Genomic DNA, 14,222 nt, shown 5'->3' on the forward strand with positions numbered 1-14,222 from the left:
TTGGTCATTGGTTTGGTTATGGCTATGGTGGATTGAAGGTCACCACTTACAAGCTACTAAGTTCATATGTTACTGTTAGAGCCACAATGAGAGGCCAACTGCTGCTGCTTTGCCTCGCTTTGATCTTTCATCTTAATTTCAAAGTCTATGGTTCTTCAGATGAGAAATTAACATCTGGAGTGGAAGAGTAGCAATGTAGAAACATGAAAGCAGAATAGTAAAAAGTTGGTGAGAAGTCAAGAATGGAATGAGAATGCCTAATGCTTACATTTCTCCATAATAAAAAGTTGATTAGTGCATATTTTAAGCTTATACAGAAGGCACAAAACTATTAGTTATTTTCTTCTGTTTTCAGAGTCTTCATTATATCTTTCAAAGCAGCTTCGTCAAAATGGTTGCTTCAAAACATGTTCATTTCTCATTGAAACTTTGAGTCTGCAGAAACCAGGTAGGCTTTCTACTACCTACTATTTAACAAGTGTGCCTGCCTACTCCAGGGAAAGTGAGCTGAGACAGAGAAGTCATCAATGAGCAATGATAAAGGGAGCAGCATGGCTTAACAGTGATCAGATCAGTCAGGGAGAGAAATTTGGACCTTACAAAATACTCCTTTGTCTTACCACTCCTAGACCAATCTTACACTATGCTAAATATACTGACTTACACAATTAAAGAAATCAACCTTGATGCCTACAAATCTCTCTCTTGTACTACCTGATATTCTATTAACTGTAAATTCCATTAAATGTGGACAGGAAACTCCTGGGAGTGACTGTGCAGGAGAAAGAAAGACATAAGAGGAAAGCCTGAGAAGGCTGAATGGCTAGTTTTATTTCTTCCATCTTAGTAATATTAAGTGTAAGGCTGGGAGTTCATACACAACCCATTAAGGCTAATAAACCTTAAGAACGTGGTTAGGGAAGTTCTGCATTTCATTAAGAAGTCATTTAATCAGGTGGATTTAATCCTAACACAGAAGTTCCCCAAGTTCTACAAAGAGGAGTTACTTTTTGCTCATCTTACCCAATAAATTTACAGTAGGACAAGGGACTGGTAGTAAAAGTTGTAGGGACAAGGATTAGGGTAAAAGGAGCCTATAACAATAACAGCTGCATTTCTCTCATAGTAGAGGCTCAATATATGTACATGTATTTTTACTAAAACACTATTCACATTCACATATATAAATACATCATAACAAGTTACTATAAATTTAGTATTTGTAATTTAGCACACATTAAAGTATGCTTATATGACAATTTTCAAAATGTGTTAGTCAAATACCTATGTCTTATCTAATATAGATATAGTCTTATCTAATTACCAAAATGTAAGAATATCTTTTTGGAGTAACAGTTACAGAGAGGAAAACTATTGTCTAAAATAAAAATTCAAATACATGGGATCCTCAAAGTACATGAATGAGCTATAAGTTTTTAAATGTACATCAATAAAGTTTAGCACATGGGAGAGGACAGACAGGTCTATAGTTCTCAGTAGCACTACTAAATGCATACATATAACAGGCATATCTGCAACAAAACAAATTAACATTTTATTCCTACTCTTAGGTCTACCAACTTCATGTAAGGTCTCCCAAGAATTTAAATCAAAAGTTATAACTATCTTTGTGTGTGTGTGTGTGTGTGTGTGTGTGTGTGTGTGTGTGTGTAAAGACAGGAAGAGTAATTAATGAGCCAGTTTAATTTCAGGACAATCACTGAGTAAACTGTTGTTTAGAAATACGTGACATCAAAGATGTGTTTTTAAAAGTATACATCTTTAGAAATGTAAAATAAAGCTATTAGCCTATTAAATTCTTTGTAATCAGACATGTTTATCTCCTCAATAAATTACTGTAAAACGACTCCCTTTTTTTGGAATAAATGCTACTTGTATAATTTTTATGAACTAGGAATGGAATTTATGCCTCCCACTGAGTAAGGAATTATGCACAAACTGTACACTTACTGATACTAATATGGTTACATGCAATATTTGTAAAGACAATCCTTATCACAGCAAAAAATTTCCATCCTCGTGAATATAGCAAATTTAAGTACCTGCTCAAGTATCAAAATTTTAGGATCTGATTTACATTTAAAAATTAACTTGGTAACAAAAACATTTAATCCAATATATGTGTAGGTTCAGTAAGTCCTAATACAACAAAATAATTGACATTGGTAGACTCAATAAGAATTATTAAGTAAAATAGTGCATAGTCGTTTTATTTAATACTAAACAATATTATATTTAATTGAAACACAGAGTGAATTCAGGAAGGTGGTAATGGTCAACAATCTATAGATTTAAAGACTGTAGATATAACAGTATATTTTTCCAAACTTTAAAGCCAGCTGATGTTGAGTCAATTGTCTTAGGAGGATAGATTTCCTTTTTCTTCGTTTAGAAAAATATGGAGCCCATTTAGTTTTTTTTTAAAAAAAGAAAGGAAGAAAAAATAATAAAAGGCGATATCCTGAGGCAAATCATAGATGACAAAGGTTTAGGTCAAAGACAGATTTCACCTGTTCTACTGAACTTCTAAGGATAAAGTATGAGTACCCTGGACACAGACATAGGAAGGCGACTCTAGAGCAGAATCCTAAACTTCAGCCATTGAAGTACCAACTTTGTGATTTTTGCTATACCTTATAGTACTATCTTAATATTTTTCTTTATAGTAATTTGCATTTTTCTTCAATACTCATTTTTACCTTTCCCTAAAAAATATTCATGAAATCACTGACTTAATGTATTAGTTGTATTTTTTGCTCACCCATAAAAATAGATTTAAAAAATGTAAAGGGTTGTCTTTGTGTCATCTAAAGTCATCTTGTAGACCACACTTGGGAAACCACACTGCAGACCACATTGTTTGAAGAGACAGGCCCAGCCACATATATGGTGATACAAGGCATAAAAACCAATATAACCAGTAGGAAAATTCCTATGGACAGGGAATGGTGTTGAATATCAAAGTCTTGCTTGGATTATGTTTATCCTTGATTTCATAAAATCCTGTAGTGTACAACAATATTTTGTTAGGTTTGAAGGAAGAAGGGAGAGCTCCTAGATTTCCAGAGAGAGGCAGGAAAAAACAAACAAACAAAAAAAAACACTAACATTTATGGCAGGTTTACCATGTGCTAGACAATGAACTAAGGTTTAGCTCTGCATGAGTAATTTCATTTAAGCTTTATAATGCTATGAGGTACTATTATTACTTCATTTTAATGAACCATTTATATATTTCGTTTATAAAGAGATTGACACTTAAAAGAACTTAAGACATTTACTTGGTAGCAAACAGAAATCAGAATTTGAACATGGGTCCTTTGACTCCAGATCCTAGACACTTAACCACTAAGATATGTTGCCAGACTTTCAGATAACTACAAATGTTACATTTTTAAACTGACTAGATTTCAGCTGGTAAAATACAAGGGCTAAGCTAAAAAGCAAAAGTCACTGCCATTTCTTAAAAGATTAAAAAATAAACCCTTCTTTCCAAAAAAGAAAAATGGAAAAACCACTGCCTTTCATTAAGGTGTTTCAGAATGTAGAAAACACATCTTAAATCACTTAACTTAATCCTAATAAGAGTCATTAAAACTTCACTGAAGAAAATTTGGAAAATATCAAAAAGTAGAAAAAAAATGAAAAGATCTATAAGCACATGACCCAAAATATCATATTAACATGTTATTCTATTTCCTTTCAGTTTATTATAACAGATCATGAATACACAACACATATACTTGTGCACATGTATTTATAAGATTAAAGTTGTACCTATATCCTTTTTCCCATCACATGGAAAATATGAAAATTTTCATGTTATTTTTCCATAACTTACAAAGAAAAATCAACATTCAGTTTCTGAACTTGTTCTGACATTCTGAGGAAAAACAAATTTCTTGTAAAAATGTGTTAATAATATTTCTTTTGTTCAACTGTGTTTAAAATGTGAAGATAAAAGTAAAAAAGACTGCCTTGTTAAGCATAGGCCATAAAGCAAGTTAAAAAAATACTAAAAATGAAAATTTATGCCAATTAAAGGTATGTATCAGATATGCCATACAAAGGAAGTTTTACAAATTAAGGCAGAACTTCAAGACCAGGGGAGGACGAAAGAGGTAAAGTATAGTGATCCATACATTCTTTATGTTAACATGTAATGGATTTATTAGTGATATTTTAAAATGAATTAATAAACACTTAAAAATTCTCACTTTTATGTGTTTAAAATAAATTTTATTGTATATATTTAAGGGATATAACATGATGTGAGATACAGATAGACAGTAAAAAGGTTACTAAGAGTGAAGCAAATTAAAATATTCATCATCTCACAGTTACCCCTTTTTGCGTGTGGCAAGAGCAACTAAAATCTACTCATTTGGCATGAATCCTACACGCAGTACAATTTTATTACCAGGAGTCTTCATGAACACTAGATCTCTAGATTTGTTCACCCTACATATCTGCTATTTTGTATCCTTTGACACACATCTCCCTACTCCCATCCATCTCTTCCTGTCCCAGGTGACCACTGTTTTGTTCCTGGTCTCTGTATATAATCAGCCCTCTGTATCCATGGGTTCTGCATCCACAGATTCAATGGACCACAACTGAAAATATTTGGGAAAAAGTGATAAAATAATATAACAATAAAATAGAAATTTAAAATACAGTATAACAACTATTTACATAGCATTTAGACTATATTTGGTATTATAAGTAATTTAGAAATAATTTAAAATATACAGAAGTATGTGGATAGGTTATATACAAATACTATGCCATGTTATATGAGTGACTTGATCATTGAAGATTTTTGATCAAAATTTTTTGGTCAAAAATTAGTTGATCATATATATTTAGATTGATTTCTAGGCTCTCTATTCTGTTTCACTGATCTATGTGTCTATTTTTATGCCAGTACCATACTGTTTTGATTACTATAGCTCTGTAATAAAATCTTAAATCAGAAAGCATTAAAAAGTGTTTATTAATTTTAAATCAAGGTTGCTTCCAACTTTGTTTTGCTTTCTCAGAATCATTTTGGCTCTCTGAAGTCTTATGGTTCTATACAAATGTTAGGATTATTTTCCTAACATTTGTGAAATATCTGTGAAGAATGCCACTGGAATTTTGATAGAGATTGTGTTACATATGTATGATGGTTTGAGTATTATGAACATTCTAACAATATTAATTCTTCCAATCCATGGGCATGGGATATCATACCCTTTATTTGTGTCTTCTTTAGTTTCTCTCATCAGTGTTTTATAGTTTTTGGTGTACATATTTTTCATCTCCTTACTTAAATTTATTCCTTAGTGTCTTATGTTATTTGATCCTATCATAAATGGGATGGTTTCTTGATGTCTTTTTCAATTAGGCTGTGTATTAAAATGCTAATTTTTGTATGTTGATTTTTATATGCTAATTTTTGTATCCTGTAACTTTATTGAATTCATTTATTAGTTCCAACAGGTTTATTTTTTGTAAAATCTTAAAATTTTTTTTTTACATCTAGAATCATGTTTTCTACAAATAAAGATAATTCTATTTCTTTTCTGATTTGGATGCCTTTTATTTCTTTTTCTCATCTGATTGATCTTGCTAGTACTTCTAGTACTATGTTGAATAGAATGGGTAAGAGTGTGTGTCCTTGCCTTGCTCCAGATCTTAGTGGAAACGTTTTCAGTTTTTCCCCATAGATTATAATGTTAACTGTGCATTTTTAATAGATGGCCTTTATTACACTGAGATACTTTCCTTCTAAAACTAAACTGTTGAGAATTTTTATCAAAAAATGATATCAGACTTTGTTGAAATTTTTCTCTGCACTAATGATAATCATGTAGTTTTTATCTTTCATTCTGTTGATGTAATGTGTCACATTGATTTGTGTATGTTAAACCAGTCTTGCATGCCAGCAATAAATCTCCCCACTTAGTCCTAGTGTATAAGCTTTTTGATGTGTTGTTGGATTTGGTTTGCTAATGTTTTATTGAAGAGTTTTGCATCAATATTCATCAGAATAATTGGTCTGTAGTTTTCTTGTGATGTCTTTGTCTGGCTTAGGTATCAAGGTAATGCTGGCCTCATAAAATATGTTTGGAAGCATTCTCTGTAGCTCTATTTTTCAGAGGAGTTTAAGAAGTATCGGTATTATTTCTTCTTTGACTGTATGGTAGAATTCAGCTGTAAAGCCATCTGGTGTTTGGCTTTTCTTTGTTGGGGGTTTTCTATTACTTCTTTAATCTCTTTATTAGTTATTGGTCTGTTCATGCTTTCTATGTCTTCCTGACTAAATCCTGGTAGGTTGTATTTTTCTAGGAATTCATCCATTTCCTCCAGGTTACCCAATTTGTTGGCATATAATTGTTCCTAATAGTCTTGTATTATCCTTTTCATTTCTGAGGCATCTGCCACAATTTCATCACTTTCATTTTTTATTTTGTTTGAATTTTCTTTTCTTAGGCTGGTTAAGGGTTTATACATTTTGTTTTCAAAAAACCAGCTCTTTATTTTATTGATTCTTTCTATGGTTTTTTGTTCTCTATTTGATTTATTTCTGCTCTGATTTTTATTATTTCCTTCCCTCTGCTTATTTGGGGTTTAGTCTGTTCTTTTTCTGGTTCCTTAAGGCGTAACATTAGACTATTAAAAATATTTCTTGTTTTTAACATAGGCATTAATTGCTATAATGTCCCTTTTACAAATGCCTTTGCTGCGTTCCATATGTTTTGGTATGCTGTGCTGCCAATGTCATTTGTCTTAAGACATTTAAAAAATTTCTCTTTTGATTTATTCTTTGAAGAAGATCTCTTTGGGTTCAATCTATTTGGGGAGCTCTGACCTCACAAGTGTCTGGGGAGTTGGGTTCCTCAGCTCAAGGTCTTTCAAAACTACTATAAGCACCTCGGACATGAGGTATAGGTTCACTCTCAAAGGCACAAGTAAATGCAATTCTCCCACTAAGCCAAGGTCTATTGCTCTGAGGCACACTCTCTTGGGTCCAAGGGCTGGGATACAGCTGTGGTTCTGATCCTTTAGTTTTATTTAAAAAAAAAATCAATACATATTCCACAAACAAAGTTCTCTCATAATTATGAAGAGTCTAAAGGAATTCTGAAACCAAAATGTTTGAGAACTATATATACCATTGAAAAAAACCAGGACTCTGTAAAGCCACAGCAATAAAAAATATAGATAAATTGACGGATAATTAAAATTGGGGAGATAAAAGGGCTCTTGCTTACCATGCTGATAAACAGCAAATGTGAAACAAGTATTTTCAGAGTTGGAAAATCATTATTTTCTAACTATCATAACTGGTTCTGGTAAAAATTACTAATGGAAAGGGATTGTTTGTTTTTATTTAGAAAGTTTCCCTTTCTTCTGCATATAGTGTTCTTACACATATGAAAACTGCACAAGACATTATTTAAAGTATGGTTAGAAATAAGATTTCTAATTTTACTACTTACAAATACTGCCTTCCTAGGGTTTCAGTGACCCTGTAGGTAAGTAAGACTCTTAAAGGTGCCTGTGGCAGGAAACACCAATGGTTCTTAAGAATGAAACAGCAGACTAAGGCATCTCTCCTTTCTTGGGCCACTATTCCTTTCTTAATTCATTCACACAGGCCAGGAGAGATATTTGGGCACCTTTAATCTTTACAGTTCAGACTTTCAGAGCTCACAAGATTTCTAAGACAGTGAAGGAGGGATTTTTTTCCACTAGTACCAAATCAAAGGTAGAGGGCTATAGAGCTGTAACCCACAAGCATATGTAATCCCTGGTGATAGTTTTCAACCAGTTGTCTATTTCTAGTCCAATATTTTCCATTGATGGGGTAGCATGAGGAGAGATGAGTGTAATTTGGAGGTGATTTCGGGGTTGAAAGAAAGGTTGGTTGAGTGAGGTGACACATTTCAGAGACAGATGTTTCCTTGTATATGAGCAAGCTTCAGACTTTTGATGCCTGACAGGAGCCCCTGGCTTGGAGGAATGGTGATCAAATAGGTAGGACAACCAGAGTAAGATCCTTATAGTCTGACTGATGTCTGTCCTTTTATAGCAGTGGCAGCAAGCAGTACAACCAGGAGATAATTTTAAATCAGTTTGTTGACTGGTGGTGATGTATAAAAGACTGAATTCTGCATACAAAAGGAGGTTTAGAAGAGTCAATGCATAATGTATAAAAGTGAGAACTATTGAAAGCCAAGCACCACACTACATATATGTAAGTCTTAGAAATGTCTAGCATTTTACTTCATTTGCTTCCTTTCCATTACTGTGGTAATCATACACTGAAAACTGTGTTTTTAAAAACAAAGAAATAACAAATATAATGTTGAAAAATGATTTTTGTTTGCTGGCTTTCAAACTTTGTTATTCTGAAACACTGCAAATAAAATGAACACCAATTAAGAGCACTAAAATAGGAATTCTTATACTGAAAGCCATTTTTACATATGACTTAAAGTGTAATTTGACTAATGTTACTCAGATGCAGCATCTATTTATTAAGAACTTGCTGTGCACCAAACGTTTAGGTTCCTTTCACGTTTTATCTTTTATCTTTAAAGCAGTCTTCTACAGATGACAAAAAAGACGCATAGGGTAGTTAACTTATCCAAATGTTCACAGCTGATTCAAGCAGTATAGCTAGCATTTGAACCCAAGCATTTCTATGACTCCAAGCATAAGGTTTTTCTGTTTAAGATTTTTAAATTAGTGTTTACAAAGTTTGTATATAGTATCATTACAGATACCCAATTAAAAACTAACAGTTTATTCATAACTAGCATAAGCCATTATTCCTCATAGTGACTGAATTATCCGACATGTCCTACATATACTTAGGTGAACATGGAAGACTATCTCCACAGATTTTATATATATATATTTTTTTTTGAGATGGGGTTTCGCTCTTGTTACCCAGGCTGGAGTGCAATGGCACGATCTCGGCCCACCGCAACCTCCGCCTCCTGGGTTCAAGCAATTCTCCTGCCTCAGCCTCCCTAGTAGCTGGGACTACAGGCGTGCGCCACCATGCCCAGCTAATTTCTGTATTTTTAGTAGAGACGGGGTTTCACCATGTTGACCAGGATGGCCTCGATCTCTTGACCTCATGATCCACCTGCCTCGGCCTCCCAAAGTGCTGGGATTACAGGCGTGAGCCACCACGCCAGGCCCACAGATAATACATTTTTAAAGCAATTACAGAAGTCTTAAAGATAAGCTTTCAGAATTTTTAAGACTGCCAACTAGTTCAATGGATTATCTAACATCTTATTAGCTTTCTCATATTTACAAGTGTTCTACAAGGAATCTCAACTTGTTCTATCACAGAAAATCCAACATTATATCAAAATGCTTAGTTATTCTGAAATGCTTTATATACTATGATTTAGCCTTTCATATCTGAAAAGATAAAAGGTCTTAAACTACACCCAGAAAGACGGCAGAAAAATTCCAAGTAATCTATTTCCTATATTAGTGAAAATGTCATGTGGTACGCTTAAAGCACACCAATATTCTGTTTAAACTGAACTTCATTCATGAAGTTTTTAAAGCCACAAATAAAATTTTAATCTCAAAGTACATAAGAAGAATATCACAATTTAAGAAAAAAAGATAACCTATTGTAAATTTGTGTTTGTGCTTTCCACAAGGACAATAATCTCTTATTGACTGTTAATTTTTAAAAGTATCATGACAGCATTATATTCAAACAAATCTTTAAAGTTCTAAAAACATCTGTAATTCAACCAACAAATATATACTGAATAGTCTATTGCATTAATCTAAGAAGATTTATAATTAAGCAGGTTGATTTTCTGATTATATTCCCAACTCGAACATGTAAGTCTTAGAAATGTCTAGCATTTTACTTCATTTACTTCCTTTCCATTACTGAGGAAATCATACATTAAAAACTGTCTTTTAAAGAAAGAAATAACACTTGCATATTATGTGGAAAAATCATTTATTTTTCAAAATGAAAGGAGTTTTTATCCACTGAAAAAGCACAGTTGCGATTGCACCTGATCTACTCTCCAAAAGAAGGCAACCATTCAAACAAAAAATATAAATGATGAATGCATGACTATTTAGTTCATGTAATAATGTGTTAACTCCGAAGAGCTGAAAGAAGCAGCCATTTCAGGTTTTGATTGATGTGTAGGAATCAGCTTTTGAAAGTACTCCATTCATTTAATACATTCTATACTTCTTTGTAAAGCTAAATTATCTCCAATGTATGAAGTATATTCATAATTGAAAATTTGAACATTTAAGAAAATATCACAAAAATGAATATTAGGTGATTCTGCTATGAATGTATCTAAATTATAACATGAGTTAAAGTGTCTTAAACACACACACAAAGGAAGGAAAAAAGGCAGGACTGAAATTTTTTTTAGCTAAATTAAATAGGCTTTAACACATTATAAAGAATTTCAAGTTTTAACATAACTATTTTATAATAAGAGAACATTTATGAATGTGATTGGAAATCTAATTTAATAGTGACTCAAGCAAACAAATTCCAATCTGGTACACCTTGATATAAAAAAACCAAAAAATATAAATAAAAAGAATATTTTCTTCTTTCAAAATTAGTAAATACTCATAGTGTTGTATAAAATAATATAATCAAGTATTTAATTTTCACTTTGAAAATCTAATTTGGACTTGGAGTTTTCAATATACAGGTAAAAAGAGAAGGAAGGAAATAATTTAAAATGATGGCAAATACTACTAGAATTTAGAGAATTATAAAATTATAGTACTTATAAAGCTTGAGCCAAACCCAAACTTTATTTTCATATTTGAAATGTAGCAGATACAGCTGATTACGTGATTGATTTCTAGACCCAAATGGTTTCTCAGAAATCAAGTACTTGGTCGTTAATCACAGACCATAAAAGAGTCAAAGACCATACTGTTATCCATTGTTATTAATTCACAGAATATGTGGCAGTTTTAAATATGAATAATTTAATAAAAATAGAGTGCATTTTGTGGTACATTAGTCTCAATTTTTAAAAATTATTTATTAATCCATGAAATTACTAATACACTTCATTAATCTATTTAATTTAGTTAGCCATCAGGCACCACTGATCACTAATAAATAGAAACATATTCTGATATAGAAGGAGACCACATAATCATCTAATGAAATATGATAGTTATCAAGTTAATAGGAACTACACTAGTATTTGTGAACAGATCCCCAAGCTCAAAAATTGGATTTAACTGGTAAAAGCCTGGGGTGCCAATAATTCTCAAACTCTTGTCATTAAAAATGTCTTCTTTAGAGGTTCAATTTACAAAACCGTTCAAGCAGAGCCTCTCTGAGGCAGGCGTCCAGAGTATCACCCACCTTTTCTCTCCTCTCCTTAAATGTGGTTACCTCCTCACACTCCTAGGAGTCTAAGGCGTCCTGTGAAAATCACTGATTCAGATCAAGTATTGTACTTCTGAGATTCCCAGTCTGTCCAGGAACATATAACAAAATCAAGATCTTACCAATGGGCAGAAAGACCACTATTCATTTACTTCTTTCCCTATACTATTTTTTGTTTAGTTAGTCAAGCAATCTGTCACAAACTACTGAGTAACTGGTAGTAAGACAATGTAGGATTTTTCCTATAGTTCTGTTCTCCAAGAACATATAAAGCCTACTTCAGCTGTGAATCTATGATTTAAAGCTGGAACTTGATTTAAGGCTTCTTTCCAGTGTTCAGAAAAGATGAGTTCAGTGAGAAGTCATTTTCTCACGTTGGAATAAGAAGTGCTTAGGAAGAGACAAAGAAGTCTGAACAGCAAGAGGGAAAAACAATGCTCCAATTCACTTGTCATCAAGGAAGCAGGCCTTCACTGTGGAGGTATTCTTAATACTTTGAACCCCTCAGAACTGGAGGCTGCTGTGAGGGGAAGATTTAGGTAGTTTGACGTGAATTATCAGCAGTGAAAGGAAAGAAAAGTCCACCACGAAAAATTTTTACATAGTACTATATTTTTTGTTTGTTTTTTTGAAACAGAGTCTTGTTCTGTCACCCAGGCTGGAGGGCAGTGGCATGATCTCAGCTCACTGCAACCTCAGCCTCCTGGGTTCAAGTGATTCTCATGCCTCAGTCTCTTGAGTAGCTGGGATTACAGGGATGCACCACCATGCCCAGCTAAATTTTTGTATTTTTAGTAGAGACGGGGTTTCACCATGTTGGTCAGGCTGATTTCAAACTCCTGACCTCAGGTAATCCACCCACCTTGGCCTCCCAAAGTGCTGGGATTACAGGCTTGAGCCACTGTGCCCGGCCATAGCACCATATTATTTTAGTCATTAGTTTAAACTCTTCCTATGACAAACTTTTCCCTGGCTAATAACTAACAAAATTGGATGATATGAATTTTACCTTTGCTCTCTATTTTAGTTCGCTGGTAGAAAGATATGCTAATAAGCTGTGATTGTACCAAAACGCAGGCAGTAGAAGCATGAAAAACAAAAGTTGATTCCATTTTGCGTGTGAAGGCTGTAAAAAGACCATTAATCTTGCTATTTTTACCTACTTATTTTTTATTTCTCGATGCTCAAAAAGATAAACACTATAGCCACATATAGTAAGATGTGCAACAAGGTATTACTTTAAGATGGGGGTCTCCGAAAATAGAGTGCATATAAAAGTGAAGCCTGCCTCTCTACTCAAGAATGTACTGGTAGCCCATGCCTGGATATTTACCTACAAAAGAATCAAATAATTGGAGTTGAAAAATTCTTTATTCTTAGTAGCAAATGACAAAGCTTAACACTTTTTCCCTATTCCTTGCTACTTTCTTATAAGCTTCCAGGTTCTGAAGATCATGTAAATTAGTCTAAATTAGCAATATATCAATAATATTATGTTAATTTGACATATTAATATTATCTGATTCATTTAGGAGATGAGCAGAATTATATTTATTGAGCAACAATGATGTATATGGTATTATTAGGTATTTATTTTCTTGTTTAATTCTCACAACAATCTTCACTTTCATAATTGAGGAAACTAAAGCTCAAAGAAAAGTTAATGGATGAGGAAAGGTATGTCTTGAATTATGTTTAATTTTTACATGGAAATTTAAGAAAATGTACTAACATAATCACCTCCCATACTACAAAAAGTGTCCACATATAGTCAGGTTCACACTGCCTCCCTTTTTAATTTCTGCTTCCTTTTCATAATCCATTGTACAACCACTTCACATGCACTTCTGACATTCTCCCTTTGCTTTATTCTACAGAACAACCTAACTATTCTGTGACAATAGCACCACTTATTGGCTGGCAAAGGTACTGGAATAATCTGAAATCAGTATCTGCTTTCTTACCTTTAGAAAGATAATACATAATTTGGGCTTGCTTTTTCTTCTGCCTTTTTTATTTCAGCTGACTCATGCCCACCTGAAAAAGCGTTTTTCTTATATATACATACATCTCCTATTCTTATCTTTCATATCTGCTTTCAAAAACCTGTAAAATTACTTATCTATTGATTTCACTGCTAATCACAATGTTTGCTGATATGAAGTAATTAAGATGAATTGTGAATTAAAATGATTTGTGAATTACTGTGGAAACAGAACTACAATTTATAACACAGTTTCTATTTTAAAATGTGCTGAATTTAAACAAACTACATACATGGAACTTTTAGGATTCAATTGATTTGTAAGTTGGGAAACTTGTCATATTACTAAAACATATAAAAGTATAGTCTTTTGTTGTGGTGTACAAGGTAAATAAAGAAATAGAAAGCTAAAACAAAGCAATACTGTATATATTTTCCTCCTCTTAAGTTAACATACATTTTCTTGTCTTGTGGTATTTGAATCTTACACTACATATAACGGAACATGCAAATATTTGTTGATAACAATGAGGTCCACTGCTACTTTGCAGTGACCCATTTAAAATTATACTAATGTTATAAGACAGAATAGCTCCCATTATTTTAGCTTTATCTCTATGATGGAAACTAACAGGATTACATCTATAACTCTAACCACTTGATGAGCTCCAATCATAAACTTTTGTCTAAAGCAATGCTCTCTACTTGTATGTCTTTATATTTCTGCTACACAGAGTTCTGTATCCTCCTGTAAAACTGAGCTTAGCATTTAGTCCCTGAAATGGTCCTTCCTTTATT

General features: G+C 32.9%; 1 protein-coding gene across 18 annotated transcripts in view; it reads right to left on the reverse strand.

Annotated features, from left to right (window-relative positions):
* The window catches only part of NDUFAF2 (NADH:ubiquinone oxidoreductase complex assembly factor 2), a 205,753-nt gene that overhangs the window by 79,441 nt on the left and 112,090 nt on the right, over nucleotides 1-14,222 (reverse strand). The window lies entirely within an intron of this gene.

Source organism: Saimiri boliviensis, chromosome 1 (genome assembly GCF_048565385.1).
Source record: "Saimiri boliviensis isolate mSaiBol1 chromosome 1, mSaiBol1.pri, whole genome shotgun sequence".
NCBI classification, from domain to species: domain Eukaryota; kingdom Metazoa; phylum Chordata; class Mammalia; order Primates; family Cebidae; genus Saimiri; species Saimiri boliviensis.